General features: G+C 46.9%; 1 protein-coding gene across 1 annotated transcript in view; it reads left to right on the top strand.

Annotated features, from left to right (window-relative positions):
* Positions 1 to 1,081: 1,081 nt before the first annotated feature.
* The window catches only part of SOD3 (superoxide dismutase 3), a 56,911-nt gene continuing 45,865 nt past the window's right edge, over positions 1,082 to 12,127 (top strand). Inside the window, exon 1 of the mRNA XM_086964022.1 lies at positions 1,082 to 1,216. The gene's annotated coding sequence lies outside the window, so the exon portion shown is untranslated. The remainder of the gene's footprint in view (positions 1,217 to 12,127) is intronic.

Genomic DNA, 12,127 nt, shown 5'->3' with positions numbered 1-12,127 from the left:
AAGGCGCATCGCTTCAAGGACCCTATAATCTTCCATTACCACAATGTAAAATGGCAACAATAACACTAATAAAACGACCTAAATGACAAAAACGCTAACAGCCCTCCTAGCCACCAGGTCACCAAACCTAAAATGGTGGCTAGGAGGCGGGAACGGGGGAATTTATAATTGGGCTGGCCAGTCCTACTAGGCCAGCCCAAAGTCCAGAACCTTCTGGCAACTTCTTATGGAAAACCCCTCGCAGCCCTCCCAAACCGCCCGGGGGAGGGGACCTCCCTCCGGTCAGCTCCCTCCCCCAAGCCCCCCTTTTCGGTACCTGCAATTTCGAAGATTTCTTCAGGCCATTCCATTTGGAAAAATGGATTAATCACACAATGCGTTTTCAGATTTCGCTCTGGTCTGGTTTTGACTGTGTAAGGATTCGCCCCGCCACAAGCAAGGCCTGGTGGTCATAAATGTGTCACCCCCTGTGGTCTAGAAATGCCCATTTTACAAAATGACACAGGGAGGACTCAGCTATTGGGTACCTGGGACCCCATCAAAGCAGGGTTGTCTAGACTCCTACCTGGCTTTGATCCGGTTACTGAATGATACCAGGAGGCTTAGACTGGAGGGACCGGGCTGTGAGCCAAGCCTTTATGCATTTCAGTATTTGGCTACTGGCGTTGTCTGCGTTTTCATTGCTGCAGGATAGCTGCTCATCAACGCGCGCGCTCTTATTTTTGCATTGTTAAATAGCCAATCTGCACCGGAGATGTTTGCATGAGCACCAGATTTACATTACATACGGTCAGATTAATTATTCTTTTGAAGGCACTGAAATATTAATAAATTGCCCAGAATCACAGGTTGTTGATTCGACACTGGGGTTCCCAGGTCCAATGTAGGTAGCTCTGACCGTTAGGTCATATCTCCTTACCTTGAACGTTAAAATTGCTCAATTCCAGTAAAATCCACTACTCGTCGGTGTATCTAACTGAGTGCTGTTCACGAGCTAGAACAAATATTTTTCTAAATCTGCTTTTCTTCTGTCCCGTGAAGCGCGTAGCTCCGCCCACGGCATAGAGTTACCTAGTCAGAGTATAAACAGCCAGCCATTCTCCGGCTTCAGCGCCACAGATTCCTGGGACCTGGATGTTGTTGAAGCTGCCCTTTGTGCGCGCGAGGACAGGGCGAACAATTAGAGGCCGCGTAAACCTGAGCCCTGCAGTGAAGTGTAAGTTATTGACAGAAATGTTATTTATGCTTTACCTTTAGTTAGAACATCTCTGGTTTTTTTTTACCACCGGCTGCACGAAGAAATGGCTGAAAACGGTGCGCACTACTTCCAAAAATAACGTTTTATTTGTTTTATTATCCATTTAGCCATACGTTTTTTTCCAAATCTAGTGCGTTTGCGACTATGTAAACGTGTTTCTAATCCAAAATTACAAAATGTTCCTGCAGAGTAAACAACGCCTTCAAATACGTCGCGATTAAAAATGCTTAATATTTCAATTGCTTTTCGAAAAAATGCCTTGGTGAACGTTGCATGTTATTTATTTTACTATTCTTTCAAACTGTTCGCTCCATGTTGATGAAATATATATATATTGCATTATCGCAGTTTTAGAATTCTAATTCATGATGACGGTACGCGATTATGGATTATCGTGTTACCTAACTAAAAGAGAGGACAAAAAAAGCAGTATTCGCGAAGCTCATCTACTTCTTGATCGTTGTGGGTGTGGAATGTATTAATTCCCTAAACGAAACCTTGTGATAAAAATGTAAGCTTATTTTTTAATGATAGACATACACAGTCCAATGTTAAAAACCCGAAAGTCAACTAAAACCAGTGAAACTACTTACAAGTGGCCAACTGGAATTTTAACTACCTCTCAGAAGAAACAAACTGCCAATTAGCATATGTTTCGCTGTTACTTAACTCGTGTAGTTCTGATTTATCTACCGGCAAAAGCATCACTGATAGAGAGACTGTCAAATGAATGTTGGATCTCACTCGCTGATATCGTAGGATGTCTTATTGTCAAACAAAACGGTTTATTGTGTTATTTATTTATATTCAAATCCACATCACATTATGCAGAGTGGAGTGCCGTAGACTAGACTGGAGTGGAGTAGACTGGACTGGAGCTGGGTAGATTGGAGTGGAGTGGAGTAGATTCGATGGATTATAGTAGGGCAGAATGGAATGGAGTGGGGTACATTGGGGTGGAGTGGGGTTTTATTGGGAGAGTTTGGTAAATTCGAGTGGTGTGGTAGATTGGACTGGTTCAGAGTGGAGTAGATTAGGGTAAAGTGGAGTACATTTGGGTAGAGTAGGATAGATAGGAGTGCAGTCGAATAGACTAGAGTGGAGTAGAATGGGGTAGTTTGGAGTGGAGTAGATTGAATTGGGGTGAAGTGGAATAGATTAGGATGGACTGGGGTAGACTAGTGGAGTGAGGTAGATTGGAGAGGGGTAGATTTGAGTGGGATAGATCGGGGTAGAGTAGAGTGCAGTGGATGGGGTAGACTTACGTGGAGTGGTGTGGGGTAGATAGTAGTGGAGAGGAGTAGAGTGGGATAAATTAGGCTGGAGTGGGATAGATTGGGTGGATTATGGTAGGGTAGACTGGAGTGAAGGAGGTAGATTGGAGTAGAGTGGGGCCTACTGAAGTAAGATAAATAGGAGTGGGGTAGATTGGAATGGATTTGGATAGAGTGGTGAGGGGTACATTGGAGTGGAGTAGATTGGGTAGATTTAAGTGGTGCGGATTATATGGGTAGATTAGAATAGGGTAGCTTTGGGTAGAGTGGAGTAGGGTAGATTGGAGTGGGGGATTTGGGTTAGATTGAACTGGAGTGGGGTAGATGTGGGTGACATGTGGTAGATTGGAGTGAAGTGGAGCGGGGTAGATTGGGTAGAGTGGAATAGAGTGTGGTAGATTGGGAAAGAGTGGAGTGGGGTCGATTGGGTGCATTGGAGTGGGTAGATTGAAGTGGAGTAGATTGGGGTAGAGTGGAGTGGAGTCAATTGAAGTTGAGTTGGATAGACTGGAGTGAAGTGAGATAGATTGGGCAAGAGTAGAGTGGGGTAAATTGGAGTGTTGTGTAGTGGGGTAGATTAGGCAAAAGTGGAGTGGGATAGATTGGGTGGATTAGAGTAGGGTAGGTTGGAATCGAGTGGGGGGTTGAAGAAGGGTGATTGGAGGGGTTGTGGGGTAGACTGGAGGGAAATGGAATAGATTAGGGTTGGATAGGGTGGGTAGAGTGGGGTGGGTGGGGTAGATTGCAGTTAGGTGGGTTAGAGTGGGATAGATTGGAGTGGAGTAGATTAGGGAGAGGTAGATAGGGATGGCATGGGGTGGGGAAGATTGGAGTGGGGTGGACTGTGGTGGAGTGGGTTAGACCAGAGTGGAGTGGGGTAGATTTGGGTGGAGTGGGGTAGATTTATGTAGAGTCGAGTGGGGTAGAATGTGGTGAGTTGGAATGGTGTAGATTGAGGTGGGGCAGATTGTGGTGAAGTGGGGTAGAGTCGAGTGAGGTGGGTTAGATTGCAGTGCATTTTTGGAGTGGAATGGGGTAAATTGGAATGGAGTGCAGTAAATTGGACTGGGGCAGATTGGAGTGGTGTAGATAGGAGTGTAGTTGGGTAGATTGGAGTGAAATGAATTGGATTGGGGCACACTAGAGTGGGATGGATTTGGGTAGATTTGAGTGGGGTAGAGTGGAGTGGGGAAGATTAGAGCAGAGCTGGGTAGATTTGAGTGGAGTGCAGTAGATCGGTGTTGAGTGGGGTAGGGGTGATTGGGTTATATTGAGTGGAGTGGGGTATACTGATGTGGAGTGGGGTAGAGTGGGATAGATTGGGGTTGGGTGGTGTAGATTGGGTGGAGTGGAGTAAGGTAGATTGGAGTGGAGTAGATTGGGGAACATTGTAGCGAGTGGGGTGAGTAGATTAAGGTGCAGTGTATTGGAGTGGGGTAGATTGGAGTGGAGTAAGTGGTGTATAGTGGTGGGGCGTAGAGTAGAGTGACATATCATAGGGTGGAGTGGCGTAAAATGAAGTGGTGTGCCATAGAGTGGAAGGGCATAAAGTTGAGTGGAGTACCGTAGTGTATGCGTGGTATGGTAGCGCACTGCCATTACCAACAGCACATTTCAATTGACACAATCTAAGCAGAGCAGTAGGAGGCAGTATATTACCACTCAAGTGTTGATACCCCGATTTTACCATTGAGCCCTACACCACCAAAAAGTCATCACTGTTCACAAGCCCAAGTGCTACCAACATAAACACTGGGACATTAAGATAGCATCCATATTAAGAACAAAAAGAAAATTGAATAATAACAAAGTTCATCCAGATGGGTGAAGAAATTCTTCCATTAGTCCATAAACACGTGAAAGACGTAGAGGTGAGTCTTCAAAAAGTGTTTTCTTCACATATAGAACATCCAGCCCAGTCAACGAGTTTCGCCCTTGAACAAGGACTTCATCAGGGAAACCAAGTATCTTTATATGGATGTCACCTTGTACGTTTTTCTGCCTGTCAGATGTTACTGGTCTTGAGTAGACGCACCAGGAATCAGATATTATTACAGAGGTCTCAGTGTCAATGGTCATCACTGATCGCGCCAGGAATCAGATATTGATATGGAGGTCTCAGTATTAATGGTCATCACTGATCTATGAAAGTTTAACAGCCTAAAATCTTACTGGAGAGGAGGCGCATGCATCTAGAGGGCGGGGCATAGAACGCTGCTGCTTGGAGTCCTGGACAACTGACACAGGCCTCGCAGTAGGGCCCGGAGTCGTAAACCCTTGGGGGAGAGGGCCACGGAGGGCATTGCAACTGTCTCTGTGGTTCTCCCTGTAACACACCGGGAGGGGTGCCAGTGGCAGCGAGGAGAAGAGAGTAAAGAGAGAAATCAGTTGGGGTAAAAAGTACATTTTTCTTGCTACCTTGCCGCTTGTCATTTGTTTGCGCCCCATTCAGCCCCTAGCCGCCATCCGGGTTGTATACTAGTCACAACTTACACAACTTAGCTCCAACGTGCACCCTCGGGTTTCAGAGTGTTGAGCTGAGGGGGTTAAGATGACCAAGGTGACCAAGGCGAGGCCCTAGGAGGCTGCGTTTTACTGCGAGAGGGCGTGGAAGCTGGCAAAAATTGCTTGGTGCCGCTTGCATTCTCCCGCATTAAAACTGCTAGTTTGCCTGCTTAATCTGCTTTATTAACTACGATTGATGGGGACAGAGAGAATGCAGCCAGCAGAAGAGAGGAGGCTTGAAACCACACCACCCAGGATCTCTTGTAGCGGGAAGTACACGGACAGCATTTTCGCACCCAGTGGCTCATGTTTAAAAACTGCCTTGGGAGGGGCGTGGCTAGCAGCCGAGAGTAATGGCCGCAGCTTAAGCGAGCTCTGCCCTGCTCGTGGCGAACTATCCGTGTACAGCCTGCGGACCCGGACCGATTCGCACCACAGTGCCCGACTGGATGGCTGGCGCACTCGGGGTGGCTCCGGTGCAGTATTTGAGGGGCCGCTGCCCCCTGGAAGTGGTGCTGGAACGTCCGACTGATTTGAGGGCAGAGGCACACAAGATGGCGACTCCGACGTGACCGGAGCGATGACCCGGTCTGCTCCCTGCGGCCCCCTAACCACCCCCCCGGCTGAAGGCTGCTAGGGGCCCGGACCCCTGAGCGCGACGGTGAAGCACCGTGGGGGGAGCCGAGACTGTAGCTTTCCGGTTTCCAACTCCGGACTGAGTGGCGGTGTCAGCCCAGGTGCGGGGCAAAAATCGAGGCCCCAGCTTTGTGGCCTACCGGCGGCCGGCGCCGGTACAGAGGCAGTGATGCGGTCCCTTCCCAGCTGGCGAGAAGAGCGCTAATTACAGGTTCGAGACGGCCCTGCCTGGTTTCCTCCCCCATAGTAGGGGCCCCCGTGGCCCGTGAGACGCTGTCCACCGCCTGCGTGTTTCCCAAGGCCTACTGAAGTGCACGCTAGAGGCGGCAGCGAACCTGCCAATCAAGATACTGAGATTGCTTCCCGAGGTGCAATCTCAGGGCTCTGTCAGTGCTGGAGGCTGCAGCCAGATTCGCAGTGCACCCTACATATTGCGGCACCTTGGAGCCCCGGAGGATCCGCCGCAAGACGGCTTATATCTTTTCCCCCTTCCCCCCGACAAGGCCTTCTGTGGACGGGGCGCACCCGGCCTCGTTTCTTTACCCCATACTTACCTGGAGGCGCCCCCCCCCGTCCCTACTGCGCACGGAGTGTAGTGCTGACCTGTGGACCACGGTGTGGACCTGTGACTTCCTAGGGGGTGCCTCTGCGAATGGCCACATACTGCTGGAGCCAATTTGTCGGATCTGCTGTGGCTGGTGGGCGCGACCCAGCTCTGAAAGGCTGTGAGACGGGCGGCAAGCTCCCCGGCGGCCTGCTGGGCGTGGGTCTGGGCCTCTCACGGGGATCCCAGTTCAAGAGGCGGATAAAAATGCGCCAACGCAGTCGCTCCTGTGCACATCTCCGGCTTGTCTCCCATGTCGGCAGAGAAAGTGGCTACGGGGGGCAGAGGTTCAAGGAGTAGCGCACAAACGAAGCTGTCCAAATTCGCCTGGAACCAAAGCGGAGACAACCCGATTTGCCGAGAGCGGACAAGGACGGTGCAATAATGTCGTCCTCCCCGGCTAAAGAACCTACGCTACACGACGTCCTGGCAGCCATAGCGGGAATGCGCACATCCATGGACTCAGTCACGGTGGAAGTTTCCCTACTCCGTGCTGACTTTAAGCAGATGAACGAGAAAGTGAGGGAACTCAAGGTGGTGATGGCGGCGTTACAAGAAGACACTTCCGAACTGCAGCGCCAAATGTCCGGCATTGGAAAAAAAACAGACTCGTATGGCGCAATAGCTGGATGATTACGAAGGGAGGGCTCATCCTTGGGGTTCCGGAAAAAACGGAAGGGCCTGCAGCGGACCTTTATGTGGAGGAACTGATCACGAAACACGTAAAGCCCAAGGCGCTCTCTGCTTATTTTTTCCATAGAACGGGCCCATAGGGTGCCGGGCGGGCAGCCCAAGCCTGGGGCCCCGCCTCGACCCCAGATTACCAGAGTTTTCAATTTTCGGGACCGGGATAAGATTTTGCAAGCCTCCAGAGCGGGCCCTCCATTAAAGATTAACAATTACGAGGTTTCCTTTTTCCCTGACTTTACGGCAAGGGTCCAGGCGCAACAACGAAGTTTCCATGCAGTTAAACAGGAACTCCACAACAGGGACATTAAATATGCAATGCTTTTTCCAGCAAAATTGAGAGTTGAATGGGACCGTAAACCATGGTTTTTCGACTCACCTGATGCAACCTGGGACTGGCTCGAGGGTTGGACGAAGGTTGGTGACACGAATGGCAGCCGCCGAAATACTACAGAGCGGAGGACCGGTGGCAGGCCTGAGAAGACAGTGACGGGGGCCGAGCTGGGAGCAAGCTGCCTGTCTGAGCAGGAATGAGGGACATCCGCGGCCTCTTGATGGACCGGTCCTGGTGGACATTCGCAAGTACTGGGTGGGGTGTGGGGGGGGGGGGTATCAGCGAATGAGTGATTGTATGTAGGTGCTTGGGTTTAAAGGTTCCGGGTATGTAACATGCTTAATTTGCAATTTGTCTAGACATGTCATGATATTTTTCTTTAGGATGCTATCCACGATTGAAGGCTGTACCGTATTGTTGACTTTATAGACTGCCGCCGGGGGAGTGGCTCGCTTCACCTCTGCGCATTTAGCACGGTTGGGGGGTACACAGGCTCTCTGCCGGGTTGGGGTGGGCAGTTTGAGGTCCACAGGCAGGGGAGCAGGGAGGGGGGTGGATGGGATTCAGTGGGACGTTCCAAGGGTAAGGAGGGGTGGTGGTATTGTTTGCTATGTCAATACACAGATTCTGAACGCAAAGGCGGAGGGGGGGAAGGGTTGTTAAGTTTTGTTTTTAGTTTTAGTTTTGGGCTGCATTTCAAAGTTCTATCTGCTAAGATGCATGCTGCAGAGATTGGTTTACGGAGATGTCTTAATTATGATGGAAGAAGTGGACTTGATGAGCACTGCAGCGGATGTTAGTGCCCCCCTGATGGCCCCAATGTCTCCTATGACCTTACTCACCTGGAATGTGCACGGGCTGGGGGATAAAATTAAACGGGGATTGTTATTGCAGTATGTTCGCCGCACTGCCCCGGCACTGGTGTTGCTTCAAGAAACACATCTGGTGGGTTCGTCCTGCAAAGCTATGGACCGTTGGGGGTACACAATGGTAGTGCACTCAGAGTTTACAACGGGCTCTAGAGGAGTGGGCATACTAGTACGCAAATGCTTCCCATTAATTGTACAGCAGGTCTGGAAAGACACACAGGGACAATTTGCGGCGGTCTCATGCCTGTGGGAAGGGAGGAAGTTTAATGTGGTGACAGTCTATGTTCCCCCGGCCCTTCATTCTGTTGTGCTTCCTGCCCTTAGTGCATTTTTACTTACGCTGCCGGATGGGGAGCTAATAATAGGAGGCGATTTCAACGCTGTTATAGATGACGAGCTAGACCGCTACCCCTGCAGGACGCCTGGTATGGGCAGGCCTGACTGGCAGGCTTTCTAGATGCACTGGGCGTCACGGACGGGTGGAGGTTCCAACATCCTGGGGATCGTGGATACACTTTTTATTCTAGGGTTCACAATAGTCTTTCCCGAATTGATTATTTTCTCATTTCCGCCAACAGTTTACCTCATTTGATGGAGACCAGGATAGGCTCGCGCGGTATTTCCGATCATTCCCCGATCACCATAACCTACACCTCCTATGTTAAAGCCCGGAGGCGTATCTTTCCGATCTCCCTCGGCTATTTACACAACTCAAAGATTAGGAAAGAGCTGATTATTGTTACGAAGCATTACTTCCAAGAAAATACAGACTCTGTACAATCACCGCTTGTCCTGTGGGAGGCGTACAAGACGGTTCTAAGGGGACAAGCTATAGCCTCGATAACAGGTCACAGGCGAGCGGCAAACAATGACCTGCAAACGCTCGAAACGGATCACTGAAATAATATCTACTGCCAAAATATCGAGTTGCCATAATATCGATGCCAAAATATCGACGGACATAATATCGACTTTCTATCTTCACTAAGGTAAGTACAAAAATATTGAGTTTAAAATATCGAGTGTTAAAAATATAGACTGTCAAAATATCGTTATTTTATGTCTTTAAAATAAGTTAAAACTATTATAATATTAAATATATTTAATATAAACATTGTTAAAATGATTAAATAAATGTAACATTATTACATAATTAATGTAATTTTAAAAATTAATAATAATAATACATATATATATTTAAATACATGTTATTAATAAAACATATAGAATATATTTACCGTAGCATAGCAAAAGGTTTAAATTTTATGTAACCACTCCAGTGGGTGCTACATTAAAGAGATCGTTGGATAGCGTAGGGGTCAAAATTACTATTCCCACTTCAGTGGGTACAAGAGTAGGGAAAGCGTTGGATAGCGTAGGAGTAAAATTTACTATTCCCACTCCAGTGGGTGCAACAGTAGGGAAAGCGTTGGATAGCGTAGGGGTAAAAATTACTATTCCCACTCCAGTGGGTGCAACAGTAGGGAAAGCGTTGGATAGCGTAGGGGTAAAAATTACTATTCCCACTCCAGTGGGTGCAACAGTAGGGAAAGCGTTGGATAGCGTAGGGGTAAAAATTACTATTCCCACTCCAGTGGGTGCAACAGTAGGGAAAGCGTTGGATAGCGTAGGGGTAAAAATTACTATTCCCACTCCAGTGGGTGCTACAGTAGGGAAAGCGTTGGATAGCGTAGGGGTAAAAATTACTATTTCCACTCCAGTGGGTGCTACAGTATGGAAAGCGTTGGATAGCGTAGGGGTAAAAATTACTATTCCCACTCCAGTGGGTGCAACAGTAGGGAAAGCGTTGGATAGCGTAGGGGTAAAAATTACTATTCCCACTCCAGTGGGTGCTACAGTAGGGAAAGCGTTGGATAGCGTAGAGGTAAAAATTACTATTCCCACTCCAGTGGGTGCAACAGTAGGGAAAACGTTGGATAGCGTAGGGGTAAAAATTACTATTCCCACTCCAGTGGGTGCTACAGTAGGGAAAGCATTGGATAGCGTAGGGGTAAAAATTACTATTCCCACTCCAGTGGGTGCTACAGTAGGGAAAGCGTTGGATAGCGTAGGGGTAAAAATTACTATTCCCACTCCAGTGGGTGCAACAGTAGAGAAAGCGTTGAATAGCGTAGGGGTAAAAATTACTATTCCAACTCCAGTGGGTGCAACAGTAGGGAAAGCGTTGGATAGCGTAGAGGTGAAAATTACTATTCCCAATTAATTATTTTAAATTAATTACCAATTATATTTTAATTATTTACCAACTAATAATTAATTTAAGACTATAAATATTTTACATAATTATTTATTTAAAATTAAATTACTTCCCACCCTATTCCCCTATAAATACACAACCCGCTACAGAAAATAAATTACAAAAATTTAATTATTTATCAATTATTTATTTTTAATTAATTACCAATTATATTTTAATTAATTACCAATTATTATTTAATTAACAATTAGATTAAATTTACATAATTAATTAATTATAATTAAATTACTTTCCACCCTATTCCCCTGTAAACACACAACCCGCTACAGAAAATCAATTACTAAAAATTTATTATTTATCAATTATTCATTTTAAATTAATTAACAATTATATTTTAATTAATTACCAATTATTATTTAATTAACAATTAGATTAAATTTACATAATTAATTATTTATAATTAAATTACTTCCCACCCTATTCCCCTATAACCCCACAACCCGCTACAGATTTATATTACACAAATATTATTAAATATTAATAACTTACCTTATTTTCGATATTTTTGTTGTCTATATTTTATCTAGTCTATATTATGTTTAGTCTATATTTTTAATTCGATATTTTGGCTATTCTAGTCAATATTACTCGATATTTTTGTTGTCTATATTTTGTCTAGTCTATATTTTGTCCAGTCTATATGTTTTACTCGATATTTTGTCCAATCGATATTTTGGAATCGATATTATGTCTGTTTACCGCTCGAAACTGACCTGTCCATGCTACAGGTCCGACACGAAACCGACCCCACTGAAGAGACCGCACAACAACTACGTCTCAAACAATCTGAATTCACGGAATATCAAAGGGAACGGGTTAGACAACGGCTCCAACACACGCAGCACACTATTTATGAGGTAGGAGAAAAGGCGGGGAAGCTCCTGGCCTGGTTGGATAGGAAGGAAAAGGCCCAGAGGACGATAGCGCAACTCCGCACCCCGGAGGGCGTATGGTTCACCACCCCAGCGGATATTGTAGACGCCCTAGCTAATCCTTTTGAAACAGTTTATACCCCCGCCGCACATATATCCACAGAAGAAGCGCTAATCTATATCAAGGATATAAAAATGCCTTCCATATCGGAGGACGAGGCCTCGGCTCTGGACACTAATTTCACAAAGGATGAGGTTCTTGCTGCAGTCCACTCTTTACAATCGGGTAAAGCCTTGGGTCCCAATGAGATCCCCATAGAACTTTATAAGCGAGTATCTGACCTAACTGCTCCGCACCTTCTGGGGATGTTCTTAGATAGTTTGAGCAAAGGGGAATTGCTGCGAGACCAACTAACAGCTACAATAATTGCTATTCAGAAACCTGGCAAACTCCCGGACCTGTGCACCTCGTATCGTCCGATCTCCTTATTGAATGTGGAGGCAAAGATACTGGCAAAAATGATAGCTCACCGGCTGACCCCAAATCTAGAGACACTGATTCATCCGGACCAATCTGGGTTCATGCCAAACAGAAATACTGCTCTTAAACTGCGCTGGGACCATGCGGTGATGGCTTAGACACCGAGTCTTCCGGAGCCGGCGGTGATCCTCTCGCTGGGCGCCCGAATGGCGTTCGATATGGTTGAATGGCCTCATCTTTTACGGTTCTTCGGCATCTTGGCTTCGGACCCAAATTTTCTGCGTGGGTGAAGCTACTCTACACTAAGCCCCTAGCCCATGTGGTGGCTA

This window comes from Lissotriton vulgaris, chromosome 3_2 (genome assembly GCF_964263255.1).
Source record: "Lissotriton vulgaris chromosome 3_2, aLisVul1.2, whole genome shotgun sequence".
Taxonomy (NCBI): Eukaryota; Metazoa; Chordata; class Amphibia; order Caudata; family Salamandridae; genus Lissotriton; species Lissotriton vulgaris.
The sequence above is the reverse complement of the archived record's forward strand: the minus strand, read 5'-3'. Positions and strand labels throughout refer to the sequence as shown.